The sequence below is a fragment of the Sciurus vulgaris genome, assembly GCF_902686455.1.
Source record: "Sciurus vulgaris genome assembly, chromosome: 18".
NCBI lineage: Eukaryota > Metazoa > Chordata > Mammalia > Rodentia > Sciuridae > Sciurus > Sciurus vulgaris.
The window spans coordinates 4,777,762-4,799,628 of NC_136479.1; the positions used below are offsets into that span (position 1 = coordinate 4,777,762).

The 21,867-nt window shown below is 45.7% G+C and overlaps 1 protein-coding gene across 4 annotated transcripts in view; it reads left to right on the forward strand.

Annotated features, from left to right (window-relative positions):
• The window catches only part of RBFOX1 (RNA binding fox-1 homolog 1), a 1,434,211-nt gene that overhangs the window by 155,828 nt on the left and 1,256,516 nt on the right, over positions 1–21,867 (forward strand). The window contains exon 1 of one of the 4 annotated variants that reach the window (XM_079121726.1): positions 7,960–8,118. The exons of the other annotated variants lie outside the window; for them this stretch is intronic. The gene's annotated coding sequence lies outside the window, so the exon portion shown is untranslated. Of the gene's footprint in view, positions 1–7,959; positions 8,119–21,867 lie in introns of those variants that run through there. 4 annotated transcript variants of the gene reach the window in all.

A 21,867-nucleotide genomic window follows, 5' to 3' on the forward strand; every position in this document is an offset into this window, starting at 1 on the left:
TTCCGTGCGAAAGGAGGTGCACCCCAACTGACTTGAGTAACGGGATGCTGAGGGAAGCTCCTTGTAGTCACCTAGCTGAGTCTTGAGGAATGAGTGGGATGTGCAGAGATGGACACACGCTTTGGGGAGACATCAGTTCTGGGCAAAGGGAACAGCACGTTCAAAAGCCCAGAGGCACAAGAGGTTTGGATGCATTAAAGAAACATTTATTTGGGATAATCAGCACCTCTTTTATTTTATTTTATTTTTTTAAAATTTATTTTTATTGTAAACAAATGGGATACATGTTGTTTCTGTTTGTACATGAAGTAACAGCATACTATTTGCATATTCATACATTTACATAGAGTAATGAGGTTTGATTCATTCAGTTATTTTTTTCCTTCCCCCCACCCCTCCCACCTCTCTTTTCCCTCTATACAGTCCCTTCTTCCTCCATTCTTGTCCCCCTCCCACCCCACATTAAGTGTTATCATCACTTATCAGTGAGATCATTCCTCTTTTGGATTTTTGAGATTGGCTTAACTCACTTAACATGATATTCTCCAATTTCATCCATTTGCCTGCAAATGCCATAATTTTATTATTCTTTATAGCTGAGTAATATTCCATTGTATATATATACACCACAGTTTCTTTATCCATTCATCAATTGAAGGGCATCTAGGTTGGTTCCATAGTCTGGCTATTGTGAATTGAGCAGCTATGAACATTGATGTGGCTGTATCTCTGTAGTATGCTGATTTTAAGTCCTTTGGGTATAGGCCGAGGAGTGGGATAGCTGGGTCAAATGGTAGGTCCATTCCAAGTTTTCTAAGGACTCTCCACACTGCTTTCCAGAGTGGCTGTACTAATTTGCAGTCCCACCAGCAATGTATGAGTGTACCTTTTCCCCACATCCTCTCCAACACCTATTGTTGCTTGTATTCTTTTTTTTTTTTTTTTTTTTTTTTTTTTAGGTTTTGAGAATTTTTTAATACAAATAGATGAAATTAATGTCTATTTTACCATTCCTCTTAAATAATTAAAACTGGATGTGCTGTTCTCGTTTTTAAAAGGAGGAAAACTTTTAATTTTTGTGTACTGTAAAATCTCATGCCTGAGTACAATTTAAGAGTTAAACATTGAGAATGGAAATGTTTTAGTTCAATTCACAGCAGTTTGCTTTAAAAGCAATGCTTGTACAAGTGTAGCAAACATAAACTTAGAGATTAAAACAGTTTACTTTCATAGTCAAAGGAAGATCAATTGCAAACAAGCCCAATCAGTATCCCTTCATGTTAGCAATATTTTGATATACCCTTTGTCAGAGACGAAATTCAAAGCATCTTGAAGAAAAACCTCCCTCTTTCAGAAAATTATCAGTTTTGAAGAATGCATTGCCCTATTCTGGCTAACATTTACAGTAGTATATAGAAGAGCAACAAATAAATCCCAGCCTCATTGCTACACTATGCCAAGTTCTTAATTCCTCATTTCAGTTTCCCTTACAAATCTCTTTCTACTTTGTAATCACACTTGTCCAATTGAGATTTGAAGATCTTATCATTCATTCATTTTACTATTATTATTTATTTATTTATTTTCTTTTTTTTTATTGTAAACAAATGGGATACATGTTGTTTCTCTGTTTGTACATGGCGTAAAGGCATACCATTTGTGTAATCATAAATTTACATAGAGTAATGTTGTTTGATTCATTCTGTTATTTTTTCCCTTCCCCCCACCCCTCCCACCCCTTTTACCCTCTATACAGTACTTCCTTCCTCCATACTTGCCCCCCTCCCTAACCCTAACTCTAACCCTAACACTAACCCTTCCCTCCCCCCCATTATGTGTTATCCTCCACTTATTAGCGATATCATTCGTCCTCTGGCTTTTTGAGATTGGCTTATCTCACTGAGCATGATATTCTCCAATTTCATCCATTTGCCTGCAAATGCCATAATTTTATCATTCTTTATGGCCGAGTAATATTCCATTGTATATATATACCACAGTTTCTTTATCCATTCATCAATTGAAGGGCATCTAGGTTGGTTCCACAGTCTGGCTATGGTGAATTGAGCAGCTATGAACATTGATGTGGCTGTATCTCTGTAGTATGCTGATTTTAAGTCCTTTGGGTATAGGCCAAGGAGTGGGATAGCTGGGTCAAATGGAGGGTCCATTCCAAGTTTTCTAAGGAATCTCCACACTGCTTTCCAGAGTGGCTGCACTAATTTGCAGCTCCACCAGCAATGTATGAGTGTACCTTTCTCCCCACATCCTCTCCAACACCTGTTGTTGCTCGTATTCTTGATAATCGCCATTCTAATTGGGGTGAGATGGAATCTTAGGGTGGTTTTGATTTGCATTTCTCTTATTACTAGAGATGTTGAACATTTTTCCATATGTTTGTTGATTGCTTGTAGATCTTCTTCTGTGAAGTGTCTATTCATTTCCTTAGCCCATTTGTCGACTGGATTATTTGAATTCTTGGAGTAGAGTTTTTTGAGTTCTTTATAGATTCTGGAGATTAGTGCTCTATCTGAAGTATGATTGGCAAAGATATTCTCCCACTCTGTAGGCTCTTTCTTCGCATTGCTGATAGTTTCCTTTGCTGAGAGAAAACTTTTTAGTTTGAATCTATCCCAGTGGTTGATTCTAGCTTTTATTTCTTGTGCTATGGGAGTCCTGTTAAGGAAGTCTGATCCTAGACCAACAAGGTGAAGATTTGGACCTACTTTTTCTTCTGTAATCTGCAGGGTCTCTGGTCTGATTCCGAGGTCCTTAATCCATTTTGAGTTTAGTTTCGTGCATGGTGAGAGATATGGGTTTAGTTTCATTCTGTTGCATATGGATTTCCAAATCTCCCAGCACCATTTGTTGAAGAGGCTATCTTTTCTCCATTGCATATTTTTGGCACCTTTGTCTAGTATGAGAAAATTGTATTTATTTGGGTTTGTGTCTGTGTCCTCTATTCTGTACCATTGATCTACCTTTCTATTTTGGTACCAATACCATGCCGTTTTTGTTACTATTGCTTTGTAGTAGAGTTGAAGATCTGGTATTGCAATACCCCCTGTTTCACTCTTCCTGCTAAGGATTGCTTTAGCTATTCTGGGTTTCTTATTCTTCCAGATGAATTTCATAATTGCTTGCTCTATTTCTGTAAGGTACGTCATTGGGATTTTAATTGGAATTGCATTGAATTTGTATAGCACTTTAGGTAGTATGGCCATTTTGACAATATTAATTCCTCCTATCCAAGAACATGGAAGATCTTTCCATCTTCTAAGGTGTTCTTTGTTGCTTGTATTCTTGATAATCGCCATTCTAATTGGGGTGAGATGGAATCTTAGGGTGGTTTTGATTTGCATTTCTCTTATTACTAAAGATGTTGAACATTTTTTCATATATCTGTTGATTGCTTGTACATCTTCTGTGAAGTGTCTGTTCATTTCCTTAGTCCATTTGTTGATTGGGTGTAGAGTTTTTTGAGTTCTTTATAGATTCTGGAAATTAGTGCTCTATCTGAAGTATGAGTGGCAACGATATTCTCCCACTTTGTAGGCTCTCTCTTCGCATTGCTGATAGTTTCCTTTGCTGAGAGAAAGCTTTTTAGTTTGAATCTATCCCAATTATTGATTCTTGCTTTTATTTCTTGTGCTATAGGAGTCCTCTTAAGGAAGTCTGATCCTAAGCCAACAAGGTGAAGATTTGGACCTACTTTTTCTTCTATAATCTGCAGGGTCTCTGGTCTGATTTCAAGGTCCTTGATCCATTGTGAGTTGAGTTTTGTGCAGGGTGAGAGATAAGGGTTTAGTTTCATTCTGTTGCATATGGATTTCCAGTTTTCCCAGCACCATTTGTTGAAGAGGTTATCTTTTCTCCATTGCATATTTTTGGCACCTTTGTCTAGTATTAGAAAATTGTATTTATTTGGGTTTGTGTCTGTGTCCTCTATTCTGTACCATTGATCTACCTGTCTATTTTGGTGCCAATACCATGCTGTTTTTGTTACTATTGCTTTGTATATAGTTGAAGTAGCACCTCTTTTATTGCCACTTCATCCTCTCCATCAATTACATTTTAGATAACCTATAAACTTAATAGGGTATATTATATACTAGACTATATAGTATTTTTATGGCTCTCACTTTTTCTTCTGTTACTGGTCTCTATCTACCTATCTCTCTATCCGCCCATTCATCCATTTACCCATCCATATATCCATTCATTCATCCACACGCCCATCTACCCACTCTCCTATCCATCTATCTATCCATCCTTCATCCAGCCATCCACCCACTTATCCATTCATTCTCCTTGAGGACATACTTGAGAGTATCTAACAGTACTTCCAGAGTTTTTCTCCATTCTATTTTAATTCCTTCTTCATCCTGAAGTCTAAAGTGGTCCATGGGCTTGGTGTTGAGGGCAAAATTCAGACTTCTAAGAACAATAAGAGCTAATGGTTACGAAGCATGCACCATGTGCTTCATTTAAAGATAACATCCCAGGAGCCCTCTGACATAGGTGTTAGAAATAGCCCATCCTAAAGATGGGCAGAGTGATAAAGAACAGCCACATGAAGTGTCTGAGGTCATTCAGGTGGTAAGTGCGGAGGCTGGGAGGCATGGCCAGCGCCATCCTGGGCTCTTCTGCCTTCCTCTTTCATCTGATCTGCCACACGTGCAGCCTGAAGAAAGAGAAGGTCTAAGAAATTTAAAAGGAATGGACACTTCCCACAAGCCCTGTGTTCAGCACCGTGCAACTTCACCCTCATACAAATTACTCTTTTAGTTCTTTGTTTTGCAAAGAAACCGGTTGGTCAACCCTAAAGAGACACTGCCATTGACATCTTCATTGAATGCTCTCTAAGGTGAAGAGGGGTCTGTAGATGAGTTCAGGTCCTCATTTAGGATTTCAGTATGAACCGATTAAAGTGAGCAGCATGCTGTTCGGCAGCCCGTGGTAGGAATCTTTAAGGACGTAATATGTGCTCATGCCTAGAGAAGGTCTGGCAGGATAGTCCACAAACTGGACTTGCAGGTTATGGAAGATAAGGTGGAATTAAAGGTATCGATGGCCTGGAACGTCAGTCTCATCTCCAGTTTTTTTAAACAAAGGTATTCACGTCCTGTATGATGAAACCATACTTTGTACAGGAATAGGGAGTGAAGGTGGGGGCCATGGACACTCCGAGTTCTGTGTGTTCTCAGAAAGGTTGCTTTTCTCCTCTGCCCAGCCCTGCTTGTTTTTGCAAGAGAAAAACCATGCCCTTTATCATCAATTCATGTTCAGTAGAGGGTTTCTAATTTGATTTTTAAATTAGTGGTCCTCTAGACGCCTCACCCAGTGTTGCCATTGAAAGGCCTAAGATGTGCATGAGGAACCTACTGTGAAACAGATTCTTAGTTTTGACCTACGCTTTGTTCCAATGGCATCTCTAAGCAAGTTGGGGTGCAGGGCAGATCCTCCCTAAAAGTGCTTGCAGCGGGTGAGAAGGGCCAGACTCTATGCCCTGGCCTGTTACCACTCCCAGAGTCACCGTGCAGAGGAGCAGAGACCTTGAGGGACAAGTCTTTGAAAAGCAGCTCCTCGCCCAACTCCTTTCTTTTTATGGCACTTCCCAGTAACAGGACGCATTTAGGCAAAGAAGCAGCGGCTAATATGCAAAACCTAAAATGCTGGGGCTCCCAGAGAAAGTCAGGATCAATCAGACCATAGCTTCGCCAGAGGAGAAATGGACACGCTCATGAATGCTACCCTACCAATGGCAGTCAGTGTTCCCTCTGAAGCCTGAAAGGAGTCATCTCAGAACAAACAGAGGGCGACTTTTGGAGGAGGTGGGTCAGGGCCGCGCGCTCTGGAGTCGAGTCCTTTCTCGTTCTGGCCCCCAGCTCTGCAGCAGCAGCGGCTTCAGATCAGGACCCCTGGGCCTGGCCCACTTCTGACCTAGCGTCCCCATCTGCATGTTGTGGCCAGCACAGCATCGATTGAGCATTACTGTGAGCCTTATGCAAAGTCAGGCACGCGGACGCTTGGGTGCCTGCGGGAGTCCTCGTGTACGTCAGGTATCATCCTCACCAAGACTGGAGGTTAGTAACCAGTCGGGATGCATGAGGTCTAAAGGACTTGAGGAGGTTTGGGATTCCTTTCCCTGGACAGCACCTGGAGTTGTTCTGTGGAAGGTCTGGGCAAGTGAGCCACATCAGTGCGCTCAGTCCTTCCTGAGGTTGAACGGGCGGCTGCAGAACGTAGCCCCACTTCTAAGGCAGGGTGTCTCAGAACTCAGGTGCTCGCTCCTCAGGCCTCATGTGGCGCCGATCAGTGGGCCGTCTTCTTCTCAGCCTCCTCTCGCCCCCTTCCTGGGTTCTCACACAAGGGAAAGGGCAGGTGCAGTTGGAAGAGAGTGAGTTCCTCCGGCTGGCACTCGTTGGGGGAGCAGACCCCTAACGAGCTCACCCCAATGGAGAACGCCTCTGCCTTTGCAGGGAGCTGGTAACCAGCCAGCACCTGGCTCTCCTTGCCTCTGATCAGTCCTTCCTCTGAGTTTCTCCTCTGAAAGTGAATAAAAGACAGGGATGGGAGACAGCAGAGGAAGTCCAAAAGAGGCTGAGGCGGAGGGCAGGCTAATGACCCACTCCAGCCAGGCTTGTTACTGAGACCCTCCCGGACTCTTGGGGAAGAGCTGGAAGGGCCTGCACCTCGGGAAGGGACTTGCCCACTCCTAGCATGCCCTCCCCAGGCTGCAGGCCCAGCTGGCTCCCAACTGCAGGCTGTGGGGCTTGGTCCCAGGTTCCAGCTACCCAACCCACAGCAGGTAGGAAGGCTGGCCTGCCCCAGAGCTGGCTTGTTGGGGGCTTCGGACGATGGAGAGGCAACGAAACCAGCATCACACACCACTCTGCCTCTGACTCCATGTTGTCATGGGAACAGAACATGGCTTTTTCATGGTAAGTGGCTGGTCGTTGCTTTTATATGTGCTCTTAGTTGCTGTGCCAAAGTTATTTATAACCGATGGAAGGAAGTCCTGGGAGAGGGGCATCGTACTGCCTAATTGTTCCGTGGAGGAACGAGAGGCATTCTGCCCTGAGGAAAAGAGGGAGAAAGGGAAGGGACACAGAATGGAGTTTTAACAAACAGATCATTCTGAAACCACTCCCAACTCCCCAAATGCATTTTTGCATCTTGTGGGACCACATGTACGGCTGTCTGTCCTCAAATTTATTTGGGGGATTTTGGGGTAGCCATGATCACATTTTTCAAAGTCTCTTTAAGACAGCTTGTTCTCTTCATATCCTCTGAGGAACTCTACCTGGTTCATATTTTATCAACAGTTTTGGAATTCTAGGCCTAAACACGCTGCTTTGTGAATTCTCTGCCCCTACCGCAGCCTTGGAGGAAACCACGGATCTTTGGTTTGGAAGGTGTTTGAGTCTGCAAGTCATTTTCTTTTCATTGCATTTGATACAGCTCATCCATGTTAGAGTTTATCAAATAAGGATGTTTAAAAGTCTAACCATGGATCAGAAATCACCATCACCTTACAAAATAAGGGATAAGAGCTGCAGAGAAGCCACCATAGCTCGTGCATTTGGTCGTCTGTGTGTCAGATACACTCACCTTGCTGCTCAGCATGTGGGCCTGGCCTCACCTGGGCAGGAGCCGGAAAGCAGCCTCCCAGATTCCTCCAGACTCGCTGAGCCAGGTGCCCTTGTTCGCGTGCTAACGTGCTTGAAGCCCCGCTCTACGGAAATGAGTGGAATGTTGGGCTGAAGGCTACCAGCCTCCGCATCACTGTGTGTCCGTTGAAGATACAAGTGCCCAGGCCCGTGGAACAGGAGACTCTGGGGTGGGACCGGGACCGAGGCTTAACGAGGTCTCCAGGAGGTTCTCGTTAGTATGAAAGTGTGGGGACCTGTGTGCTGGAGGCAGGGCTTGTTCTCATTTTCCCCACTTCACAGAAAAGCGAGTCTGTGGCTGGGCCTGCAACGTGTCCAAGTGCTCAGTACGGGGCGGGCTGGGGTTCGACTCAGGACTGCGTCTGTAGCCTGGACCACTGTGACCACCGTGAGCAGCACGTGGGAGGCCCTCCCACCTCCAGCTCTCTGATCTGAGGGTCGCCAGGTACCGCCTGCTCTCCGGCGCTCCTATTGTTTTCCATCACCGCCCCCAGCCCTGGGGTTCCTGGGTTGGCTTGCTGCTGCATTGCCAGGTGCCATTGCCGCGCCCTTCAGCAGGCATCAGAGTTGCCCGGAGGGGCGGGTGACGGCGCTCCACCCCGTGTCTGGGCTGGCAGGTCTGAGAGGGACCCGAGGTCTGCATCTCGCCACAGGTTCGCCAGCGCCGCTGTTGCTGTGTCCTGAGGACCTGGCCTGGAGTAGTGAAGGCCAAAGCTATTTTTCAAAGGCAAAAGGGGTGTTGTGTGGCGGGGGCAGGGAGGTGAGGGGAGCTCGGTTCTTAACTCTGTGCTTCTTGCTGTCCTTCGTCGCCTGGAATTTCACACACTTTGCAAACTTCGCCTCATTAATCTTCCCCACCCTGGGAGGGCTTGTGTGACGGACACTCGTACCTGATTTCACAGATGGAGAGGCAGCAGTGCCCAGGGGATGTGACAGGCCCAAGGTCACCTAGTGAGTCCCTTGGATGAACCCAGAATAGAAACAGCCGCCTGCCACAAATGCTGCTCCCTGGCTCCCATGAACCTTCTAGTCCACAAGCCACCTAAGCCTCTCTACCACCTCTTTATCTGTGCCCACTAGCACTGCCTCCAAAATTAGCTCTGTGCCTTTGACCCCACCCTCTAGAGACCCAAGTTCAAGGTTAGCACTCGGCACCTTTTGAGTTCCTTATTACGAGGACTCTGGGAAGATTCAAAGAGCAATTAATTATAGAAACAGTCCTCTGCAAGAGCTGCTTCCGGCTGGAGGGCCAGGCCAGTGCTGCCTGTTATCCTTCTCCTCGTGGATAGGGCTGGGTGGTCCCTTCTGCAGACACGCTCATCAGTGTGGGCATGCGCTGCAGGTGTAGGAGCCCAACACCCACTCAGCCCCGGAGATGGTGAACTGTGGAGGTGGAGGCCGAGCACCGGCTTCCCCGAGGAGTTCCTGGGAGGATGGGGAAGCACACCCATCCTGGGAGTCTTCCCAGTAGGAAGGTGGAGCAGCCTCCTCCAACCGCCGCCTCCCCTGGAGCCTCGGTCAGCAATGGGGAAGGCTGCCCTGGGCGTTCTCCAAGCTGCCCTCTGCAGTTGTGATGGCACAGGGTGGAAGTCAACAGAGGGTGGGCTGGGTAGGCGGGTTCCTGCTTCTTCCTTAGGCAGAGACTGTTTCTCCATCTGGTTGAGAGTCTGTCTGGATATGTGACTCCAGTGGGCAGTGTGTTTTCAAATTTACATAAAAGGAGACTCAGTGGAACGTGCTTGGCTTTATTTCATGAACCAGCCCTTGTCCAGAGGAATGGAAAATTCCACTGGGTTCAGTCAAAGCAGAAACTGGCCGGGGTACGTGTGAGGACGGTCCACCATTTGGTTAGAGTCGAAGGGTGGTGCTGGTCTGCTTTCCATTACTGGGCTGTAGAGGGTCCCAGGATGGTATGGCACACAGCCCAGGGGAGCCCGGCCTGCAGGAAGTGGACATCCCTGTGGTGCAGAGCCTAGGTAGACTTGAAGGGTCCGTTCCGACTGCCTGCATGGTGGCTCCTTGAGAAGCTCATCAAAGTTACTCAATTCATGTGAAATATCTGGAACAGGTCAGTCCACAGAGGCAGAATTCAGGGGGTGGGAAGCATCTATCTGATGAGTGTGGGGCCACCTTCGGGGTGATGGAAATATTTCGGAACCAGATAGAGGGGGCGGTCGTACAACACTGAGTGTGCTAAATGCCACTGAATCAGTCACTTAAGCATAACAAATGCTATACTTTGTGAGTTCCACGTTAATAACAATTTTAAAAAAATCACAACATAGATAAAAACAAAACAAATCCTAAGCCACCCCTGTGCATTCTTCCCCTTATTCAAATCTTTCTGTTCCCCCAAGACTTTACCCTAATTTAAGGCAGCGTTAATAATGACTCCTTTCTACATCCACATTAAAGGAGTTCTTCTCTTCATTTTTGCTCATAGAAAACAATAAAGTGGGAATGTGTTGTTGCTGGGGACAGAACCCAGGGCCTTGTGCACATTAAGCATGCACTCTACCTCTGGGCCACACCCAGCCCCATGCAGTGAGTATAAATCATTCCACAGGCAGGTGGTGTAACTTAGTATCACATGGGATCCAGGGACCATCTTTAGATAGAAAAGAAAGGGTATATAGAAGGTAAGACTTGGGAACGTTGAGGGGCGCATATTATTGTTTTATAAAGTTGCAGACTTGAGCCGGGTGTGGTGGCACATGCCTGTAATCCCAGCAGCTCCAGGAGTCTGAGACAGGAGGATCATAAGTCAAAGCCAGCCTCAGCCAAAGTGAGGTCCTCAGTAACTCAGTGAGACGCTGTCTCTAAATGAAATACAAAATAGGGCTGGGGATGTGGCTCAGTGGGCAAGTACTCCTGAGTTCAAACTGCAGTACCCACTTCCCACGCCCCCCAAAAAAGGCAGACTTGAATGTCAAGGAGGAGGAAAGGTAGGTGACTTTAGATTAATCAAAATAGGAGGCAAGCTTAATTTTTAAACTATTTCTTGCCATATTTTAAATTGGTACATCATAGTTGTACATAATGGTGGGATTTGTTGTTACATATTTATACATGCACGCTGTAACAATATGATTTGACCAGTATCATTTCCCAGTATTAATGGAAGGTCTCGGTTCCTTTCACCCACCACACACACCTCGGGATACACATGTGTAGATTTAGGGTGCATTTGAAGCTAAGGATAATCATTTCAGATTTGCTTTATTCTTATGTAAAACCGAATGTTCTGTTCGTCCTATAGATCTCAAACTTTTACAGGTATTAGCTACATTAAAAGTTCAACAACTCTACGAGGGAGAGCGGCTCTCATTGTTCCCAAGTTTCGGATGAAGAATCCATGAACTTGCCCAAGATAAAGAACCCGTCAGAACGCCAGAGCCTGGGCCGCCAACACAGGCTGTTGTAGGAGTGGCTAAGTGCTCCTGCATGCTCCAAGACAGGGTTCTTGCGGGGTGACTCTGTGGCCAGGCTTCTGCATGGGAGCGAGGGGGGTTTTCTGCTCAGAAGGGTCGGGTGCCTCACATGGCAGTTTCCTCCCACAGAGTTTGGGCTCAGACCTCCGTTCCTATCGGTTCCACCCCGCCGCTGCCACTCACAGTACTTCGACCAACACCAAGCACGCGAACCGTCTTTGCCCATCGGCTTCCTCTGCAAACCAGGTGCCAGGCGACTTCCTGCAGGGCCAGGAGGAGCTCTCCAGGAGCACTGAGAGGGTGCCAGGCTCTCCCTTCTCTGCCGGCTGCTCCGTCCTTGTAGCAGCAACACCAGCACGTGGGCCTCAGGGTCTCAATCCCCTTCTCCATCGCAGGATCATCTGGAGGCATGCAGACCCTCTTCCTGAGCACGAAGCTCTTGGCATTCACCTGCGGATTTGGTTTTGTCTCAGGCAGCCTACACAACGCCCTTCTCTGCACACAGCAATCTGCCCTGAGCCCTACTCTACTGTCAGCAGGTCTCCTGGTGTCCGCAGGCTCCCTTGGCCTAGGGTGCAGGGGCAGCGAGAGCTGCACATCTGGCCGGCCGCTCCCGGGAGGCGGTGACTCTGTGGGCCCAGGAGCAGGTGCGCTGCACCAGGCTGGGCTCGGGGTCCTTGGCGGGAGCTGACTGCCCGGCGTGGGCATTCTTCCAGAGCTCCGTGTTCTCAGGACCGACTCTTGCACTTGTCATATTTTGTTTTCTCCACGTGCAGCAGGATGGCCTGGTTTCACTTCCTCATAATTAAAGTGTTGTGAAGAACGGCCTGGGTTTTGACCGAGAAGAAGTTATTGGAGTCATCTGCCCTCTCCCAGCAAATGCACACACCCACCAATGCTTGAGACCCCGTCCCTCTCCCTTAGAGAGAATGTCGAGTCCTCCTGAGGCCGGTAGTAAGGGTTTGTTAATCACTCTGAGAAATTAACTGTAGCCGCCCATAAACCCCATTTTAATTTGTTTGTGCTCAGACTTAAGCTGGTGCCTCATTCTTTGTCCTTTCACACACTGTCAGGATGCCTTCTCCTTGGCACGGGCCATCACCCTGCACGTCATCTTCCTCTGCACAGGCAGGCGGATGTGCGTAAAGTGGGGCGGGGATACGTTCCCCTGGGGACAGCTGGGACGCTCTCAGGTTCTTCTCCATCCGCATCTCAGCTTCTCCTCCACCTCCTTTCGTGTGAAATGTCGACCTCAGAGAAGGCGATTGAGTCCCTTCTGCCTTGATTGCCACATGTGGTATCTTTGTCTTGACTTGGTGAATCAGTGCTCAGCCATAGCTCGGCCTTTTCCTTCTGGAATTTTGGGACAACGCTGGCCCTTGCCAACCCTTCCTCTTGTGCTGTATGACAGGGTTGGGTGCAGAAGTGACTGGTGGTTATTGGTTCTTTTCAGGGAGCGATAGAGTGCCTGGCTTCTCCACAGGCGCCTGGTACATTTGGGGATATTGGGGTGCTCACCCTTAATTTAGCCCTCTGTGACTATGTCCTGGGGAGCCACTGCAGTGTGCTCCCTGTGGGCAGCCAAGGGGTCTAAGGCAGAGGTGGCCATCGGGTACTGGTTGCTGACTAGGTGACAGATGTCCTTGCACTGCACATGCATGTGGGAACCTGAGGCATTTGCTCAGTGTGCACAGGCATTTGCTCGGTGTGCTGCCTACATGAAGAGACTTGTGGTCTGAACCTGGTGGATTTAATCCCACCTCGGATAGGCACCAGCCTTGTGACTTTGAGCAGGTTACCACCAGTCTCTAGGCCTCGGCATCCTTGTCTGACAAAAGGTGGGAGGAGCGATGGTAATATCCATCTCGTAGGGGTTTTTTGGTGAAGTGGAATGGGATGATACATGTCAAAGGTTGCACATGCCCAGTGAATCATGATCACATAATAACAATGCCATGGCTTGCTAAATCCCTATTGCTGCTGTAATTTAGGATAGGTCAATGCTTCAACAAACACCAGCCAGTCTCCCCAGGTTTTCACCGTGTTAGAGGTTATTGGGCAGGTTTTCCCCATCAGTTGGCAACAGAGTCAAACTCCTTCCATCTTTTGAGCTACTGTTTTCTGGATTCAGAATCATTCTGGAATCACCCATTCAGCAGCCAGAAGGAAGAGGTAGTAAGACAAGGATCTTGAGAGAAATTTCAGAGGCTAAATCTGGGACTGAAATTCAGCATTGCTACCCATATTCCATTGGTCAGAAGCAGTCACGTGACACCTGCCTAAATGCAAGGCAAGAAGGAAACAGTCTCCCCATGGACTCAGAAGAAGGAAATGGATAGGAGAAGCCAGCCTTCCAGGTTCCTATTGTTTAGTCCCTGACTTTCCCAGGTCACTCAGTTTCAAGTTGGGAGAATCTTCTTTTGACATCAGACTTATTTTTTCTCCCACCCTGGGGCTCAGCCTCCAGGGTACCAGCTCATTGCTTTATACCCTTCAGAATTTCACTCTGGTAGCGACTCAGCCCATCAGAATCTTCTAGCTCAGAACCCTAAACCATGCCCTGCTTATAACATGTACCATTTCCACCTTCTAAAACTTAGGAAATAGCAGGTTTTATTTTTCCAGAAAATGATATTTTTTCCCTCTTCTTAATGCCCACTTAAAGAATATCATTTTTAATTGACACAGAACAATTGTGTGTATAGGCTTCAGTGTGATGTTTTGATCTGTGTATTCTATGTGGACTGATTCATTGCTCCATTTAAAACCTGTACCTTAGAGTTTAAAATACAAATAGCTGTTCCAAGAGCCAAGTGGCACCATCTTGGAAGTGAGGCCATATCCCAAGAAAGCTTTGTGAAGAGCTGTTATAGAAGGGTAGTTTCTATAACATGAAACTCATGTTTTTAATAATTATCCTTAGACAGTTTACAGACTAATTTCAGATCATCACCACCTCCACCACCTAATTTCCTCCTCCCTGTCCATTTGTAGTAATCTCTCTTCCCACCCTCAAACCCAAGCAACAGCTAATCTCCTTTGTTCCTGGCAACATTATTCAAAATCGCCCCTAAGTGTAAACAATCCAAATCTCTATCAACTGGCTAAAAGATAAACAAAGCCAAAAGCTTGCTGTATCCATGTAATAGACTACAATTCAGCAAAAACAAAGAGTCAGAATACCAGAATGCTAACATGAGAAAGATGTGGATAGACCCCAGGAGACTTTACACACATGGCACGCTAAGCAAAAGAAGTCAGACGCTAAGGCCCCTATGTTACAGGATTCCATTGCATGAAATGTTCAGAAAAGGAAGAACTAAAGTGGATTTTTATCAGTTTGCTAGTAGGCAAATGCCTCTACTTTATACTTTAGAAGCCTAAACTGCTCGTGCACCTTGGACCCTTGGGTCTATTCTCTAAAGTAACCTTTGCTAATTTGCCCCTCCCTAGACTTGCTTTGTCATATAGTCTGTTTTATGAGAGAAGAAATTCAGAAGTCAAGAAGGAGATGGTGGCTTTGCCTGAGACATATTGCAAAGAGAGACAGACCATCTGTGTTAGTCATCTTTGTATTGCTGTGACCAACATACCTGACAACAGCTAGAGGAGGAAACGTTTTGGGTTCATGGTTTCAGAGGTTCAGTCCATGGTCAACGGACTCCATTGCTCTGGGCCCATGGTGAGGCTGAACATCATGGCGGAAAGGCGAGGTGGAGGAAAGATGAAAGATGAAAGATGCTCTCCTCGTGACAGCTGAAAAGCAGAGAGAGAGAGAGAGAGAGAGAGGAGAAAGTGCAGAGCCAGGACCAAGATACATAATTCATAAGGACAACCCCCCAGTGACCTACTTCCTTAGCTGCTCCCCTCCTACCTGTAGTTACCACCCAGTAATCCATTCACATTATTCATCCTTCAAATGAGTTAATATACTGATTAAGTTACAGCTTTCATAATCTCATTTCACCTCTGAACTTTCCTGCCTTGTCCAGCACATGAGCTTACTGGGGGACACCTTGTATCCAAACCTTCTCACAGCTCATTCCCCCTCCTGTGTCTTGTGTGACTTTTCAAAGCCCACTTGGGACTCACCCCCATTTTTAAGTTACTGCGTTGGAGAACATATTTGGTCTCTATTGGGACCTGGCGTCTGGTGGGAATGTTTACGCTGATCATTTATTTTGAACATCAGCCATTGGTAATGCATGAATCATCTATTGCTAGAAGGTATTTGGCACACTGTGCATGTACTGTGACTCAAACTGTGACAATATCCATGGCTCAGAGGGGAAAAAAAAAATCAGTGTTTTGTTGATCAGCATTATCACAAATTCCACATTTTTGGAATTGAAGATAATACCATCTTAGCCTATTTAAGATTGGCATCTGAGGGAGGGTGTGGCTGCACTGGTTCAAGTGGCCCAGAGACAAATCAAAGCATGAATGTGATTCAGACACGATGTCGCCTGAACCTCGTGGTTATCTTCATTGCCTCCGTCTTCTATTATTTTTTCTGTTTATAAAATATTATAGACTAATGGAAGAAAAGTTGAAAATCAGAAAAAAAAAATACAAGAAGACAATTCCCCTCATGATTCCCGCTGCCTGGAATGCTTGCTCCTGTCATTCTGGAGGCTTCCTTTGGATTTGCTTTTCCCTGTGTGTGTGTGATACTTAGTTGAACTAAAGCTTTATTTATGTCTGTGTCCTGTTATTGTCACTGTTCATTTTATTATGAATGTTTTTCTCCATGTCATTCCATATTCTTCAGAGAGACAAAGTTAATGACCCAGAGTAGCCCGACACTTGGGGTATACCGGCACACTTACCATCCTATTAGGCACTGATATTATTTTAGCATTGTGACATTTTTATTGTTAAAAGCTGTGATGAAAATCTACCATATTTTGGGCGCATTTTTATTTCCTTTGAGCATTATTTAAAATTAAAACAATTGACTCAAGGTATAGATGGTGTAAAGGATTGGAGATGTCACTGTTGATCTCTCTGCCTTATTAATGATGAAGAACCTCAGTGTGTAGAAAAAGGGTTGGACGTCCACTGGGGAGGGTGGTCCATGGACCTTCATTCAGAAGATTGACAGGGAAAGCCCTTCATTCCGAGTGATGTGCTGTATCACTCATGGAGGCCAGCATGTTGCAAGGTAATTAAAATGCCCCTCCCTCTTTACAAAAGTTCCTGCAACTGCTATGAATAATGCCATTCCAAGTATCCCCAGGAACTAAACATGATCAGCAATCTCCCCCACCCCCAGAGGTCTGGTTCATCTGCCTTGTCCAGTATGGCCCCTGAGATGCCCATGGCCCTGGGTAAGAGGTAGTCGTGCCTCGGCTTCTGGATTTCTAGTTCGGGATCTTGTCATTGGTTTCTCCTGGGTTCCTGCCTTTGCTCATCCTAGTCTGGTGACCTCCCAGGGCCTGCTGCTATCATGGTGATCTCTTTTCACTTCCTATGTGCAATGCCAACAGACGTTGCTTCCCCGAGACAGGCTCCATCTCATCCATGTCCTCAGGAAACCCACTTTTCCTCTGAAGGTAAACCTGAGCTTTAGAGATGCCAGGTTATTGCTAAGTTTGTCCCCTAGTATGGTGCCATAGTATTCAGGCCTGGCCTATAGTAAAACGGAGTTCGGTGAACTTCCCAGGCAATCTTAGTCCAAGTTGTGCTCAACACAGGATGGATGGCTAGATGAATGGGTGGGTGAATGGTGGACAGATGGGCAGAAGGAAAGTAGAGGGATGAGTGTAAGGGTGAATGGATAAATGGAAAAGTCAAGGTACAGTTGGCAGATGAATAGTATTTTCTAGATCCTACTACCAATAACCTACTTTGGGCAATGAGAAGGAAATAATTCATAGTGGAGCCTTTAATTCATGCTACCACCAGTTCCCTTGAACCTGAATTCCAATCAGAGTTTCAGCAATGCTTATCTCAAAATATCATTGTTTCCCTTTCCTTACAAATTCAGGCTAGACTTGTTAAAAAACAAAAAACGAAAAACGAAACTCAACAGTGATATCACACATAGTTGCTCTTTGCTGTTAAATCTGATGAAAATGTTAGACTAACAAATACTGATATAAGAATTAAAGATCAAATGAAGCAAGCTATCAACACACTTATTACTTCTTTTAAGAATTCCCTAATCACTAGGAATGTGCTTGAATACACATGGCCCCTGAATTTAATACTATATATTTGTCTCTGTCTGTATGTTGACCCAAGACTGGAATCGACTCTCTGGGTCATAATGAGAAGACTAGCACTTGGGGGTCGAGCTCAATGGATCCCAATTTTGCCTCCTAGATGCAGAGAGAGTAATGCACGTAGCAGGTAGTGGTAGGACCACGCAGGAACACAGTTCATCCTAGTGCTCAGCAGATTGCCTTTCGCTTGGTGGTGGCGTAGGTAGTGTTATTGTTAAATGGTAGAGGCAGGATGAAGTAGAAAGCAGGAACTCAGGACGTAGTGTTTGTATATTTTCTATGGTTTGTATATTATCAAGACTTGGCAGCTCTCGCCGTTCTGGACCCAGAGCTCTTGAGTTCTATGTCAGAACCGCTGGCTGCAGTCAGGGTGTCTGCAGGGATTCAATTGGGAGGCCCCAGGGGCCATCTGCTCCCTGTTGCTCCAGCTCTGGGGGCTGCTGCATTCATTGGCTTGGGGTCACATGCCTCCAACACATGGTTCCCTCTTTCTACCTTCTCTTCTTTTTGTGTTGATTCTCTTCTCTGCAGGGACACTAGTGTCCCACCTGGACAGTCCAGGATCCCCTCCCCATTGCCGGATCCTTAGCTTATCATGCCTGCAGGCTCTCCTTCTAGGATGATGTGAACAGGCTGCAGAGATCAGGACCCAACATTACTGGTTGACTGGATACTGTAGGTTGGAAATGGAACTGGACTTCTGTTGTCCCTGGTCTCAAAGGGACCGGGCTAAAACCACAATCAGCATTTCCTGACCAGTGCTTCCTATTTTTCTTTTCTGCAATTTCTTTACCCCAGTTTCCTCTTTAATGTTTTAGTAAAGCTTATTTTACAAAAAAAAAAAAAAAAAAAAAAAAAAAGGAATTTTCTAGGTCCTACTACCAATAACCTACTTTGGGCACTTATTGATCATCTGTAGATCAATATGTAATATTTACATTTTTCATTGAATCATCACACCAAATTTCAGGACTTTTCTTCTGTCAATTTTGCGATGATCTGTAGCATTACCATCTGGGGAAGACCTGAGTCTTCTCTCCTGACTTAATTTCTCCTTCTTGTTCCCCAGAAAGCCTTTCTTATCACCCCAGGGATTGCAAAAGGGTCTTTTTTTTTTAAATGGATGAGGCATAATATAGTTAGTCAATGATAGATCTGTTGTGCAAAGCTCTTTTTCTGTTGTAGTCCAAACTTAAATTTCTCCAGTGTTCATTTGCTTTCTCTATTTTCCAGTGCACTTAAAAATACATTTGCAGTCACGATTGCCTGGGTAAGTTATAAATCCTAGATATTAGAATTTTTATGCTTTAGAAATAATAAATGAGGGCTTACCAATTAAAGATAAAAAATTGCTTGGCTGGGGATAGTAGAATATTTTATCAATATTATTAAAATTTAAGGGTGGTTGAAATGCCACAGGAATCTTTGTACAACATTTTAGTTTAAAAAAAGTTGGCTTAGGGATAAGTTACATTCTTTCTTTCAATTTTACATCAAGTAGGTTATTACATAAATATTTTAAAAAAAGAACAACTCTTGGTGAACTGGATCAAATATGGAGCTTTGTACCACTTTGGGCCTTTTATGTTTGGAAATCACTGCTTGTGCATCTTGGGTTTCTAATTATAGTTACCACTTTCTCTAAATAGTGTTAATATCATAAATGGAATTAACAATCACCTCGTGATTTAATATAAAACCAATGACTTAAAAAAGGTTGACATTTAATCTATCAGCATATCTGCTCTCTCTGTGGTATATTTTGTGAATGTTCATGATAAATATTTTCCTCTAATTTTTCTTTTTCTCTACTCCCTTCATTATTCTTTGGTCCATTGTGGTTAAGGGCCCTCTGGTGCTTCGGTTTATCTCTGTGGGTCACAGTGGCTTCCTCGCACATCACGATTCTTTGTAGATTCGTAAATAACCTCTCTGGAAATTGATGATTGCTAGAGAACAACACAGAATCCTAGGTAGGCACTAAAATACATATAAAATAAAATAACAGATTGTCTTTTCAGAAGCTGATCCTATTAGGAGAAGCGGCATTCTCTCCCCTGCACACACACAATTGATACCTAAGCAGTGTGTATTTTTAAGCAGTCATTTGTGCAATGATGTAGACTTAATGGCAGATTAAAACAACTACCCGCTGGGCTGTTTCAAAAAACAAAACCCTCCAATTAAGACGGATCTGTGAGAATGTGAAATCACCCTCCTGATCCTGAGCACCTTCTGGGTGGAGGGCATTCTGCCAGCGACAGGAGAGCGGAGAAGGCAGCCGGATGTCCTCGCAGCCCTGGAGAAGAGGGGGATCGGCGCGCTATTTCTCGACCCGGCCATGTCTGGAGACATTTTGGGTTGTCACAAGTCAGAGGATAATGCTGGCATCTGGTGGATGGAGGCCAGGGTGCTGCTCAGCATCTGCAATGCACAGGACCATCCACACAAAGGGGAACCGTCTGCACTCAAATGTCAGTAGTGTCAAGGTTGCAAATCCTGATCTAGGAAGGGCACAAGGCGCAGGCAGAAATGGTGTTGGCATTTCAAGCCGGCCAGGGACCAGTGTATTTATAGGGGTTCAGAGCAGGTGAAGGACTCTCATGGCTTGTACGGTGGTGGGATTTGGAGATTGCATCTCCTCCTATGATTTTTCCTGGATGAATGGGCAGAGAGAGCATGAGGGTTTTTCACAGGGAGAAATGGCAACAAGAGAATGCTGCGCATAGTATCTAAGAACATACGTGGCGCATGCATGGACCCACCGGAGGAGATGTCTGAGCAGTGGGACAGGAACGCCATCACGCCACAGTGCACTTCAGTCATACACGCAGGGTGCATACAGCCTGGGGACAGGCCCCCAGCCCCGGGGCTCCAGGCCTGCCAGGAATAATTCTGGGGTGAACTGGATTGGATTCATGTCCTTGATGCCCCCAGACGTGATCTGACAAGCAGAGTGGGTTTCTGAAACACCAAAACCAGCTGGAAATAAGGGGTTTCTAAGGAAGATTTGTTCACTGAACTTCCACCCATTTTATCTGCACATTTCTTAAACAGATGCTAAGCATACAAGTCCACTCAAGGGGAAGACCTGCTTCAGCTGTAGGTTTACACACGTCTCTTATGAATAGATTAGATGTTCGTGATGTGAGTCTTTGGTGGTGGTGGACCAAAGAGAAATGTGATGAGGAGGGAAGTATTTTAAGGAATTGAATTTTAGGGCAATATGCAGAAGTATTTGGAATGAGAAGAAATAAGAAAGGAAGACCTTTTTAATTGCTTGGGGGCAGACAGTGGGATTAGAGATTGAGAGGTATGCCGAAAGTCTGATTATTAAAGAATCGGTACGATGTAATCTCTCTCATCTTCCACTAAGTGATTTGACAAAAGGGGATAAAGGTGTGGATTGATAGGAATAGCTCACCTAAAATGCCTGACCCAGGGGAGCGGAGAAATGTATGCCGAAGGTGTGATTATTAAAGAATTGTGAAGATCGAATATTGTTTGTGTTCCAATAACTGGTTGATTTTTAAAAAGTAGTTGAATGAAATAAGTCACATGATGTGGTTGGCTGAGCAGGGGAGAAGTGGCTTGGGAGCCCATGGCTGGCCTTCTCCAGTTCTGCCAAGAGCAAGCTGGTGTGAGTTAACCCAGAGTTCTTCACTACCACAAAGGTGGGGACAAAGTGTGTGTGCTTCCACAGCTTCTGGGGTAAACATTTTATGACAATGCAGATGTGGCCAGGAGGTCCAGTTGCAGCCCATGACAATGTACCAGTCAGCTATCGTCACCACGTACTAAAATCTCATTGCTCATCGCCCACATGTCTTCCTTTGGGGTTCTGGGGATTGGAGCAATTCGACTGCCCTGTGGCTGCTCCCGTCTGGATGGTAAACTCCAAGCTGCATGGCCAATCCAAATCTGCCCCAGGAATCTTTCCTCCTGCTTAGACCAGAGCCTGTCTGGGGTATGTTCTTTCCAAGGTGACTCACAGGGAGACAAGATGACAAGGTCAATCGTGGGTGCTCACTTTAAACTTCTACTTGCACCATGTCCCTTAACATCGTTGATCCAAATGAGTTGCATGTTCGAGCCCCGGTCAACCATCAGCATGGCCACAGATATAACCCATTGTGTTGGGAGTTTTCACATACCGCTCTAGGGAAGGGTGGAATTAGGACCAGTGTCCATTCCACCGCAGAGATACAAAGGGAAAGGCTCCTGTGCCCAGGATGACCGTGGTGGCAGCAGCTGGCGCTGCCTCCTCGTCTTGCTTCTGGCCTCTGGTGTGGACTTGGGGGCAGCCATTCTGGGGCTGTGGTGAGGAGTCCCGAGCAGTCTGCAGACACAGCCTTGATCTTGTCCAGCTGCTGAAGGGGGGGGAAGACACTGCCTGCCTCCAGCTTTATTGACATGGAAGCCCCGAAGTCACACATCCCGTGAGGCTGTAAAGCATCTGAATGACGCAGTAAGGGAAGGAGAAGAGAAAGAGGCAGCAGTTGCTTCTGCACCTTGGGCCTCACCCACGTTTGGAGC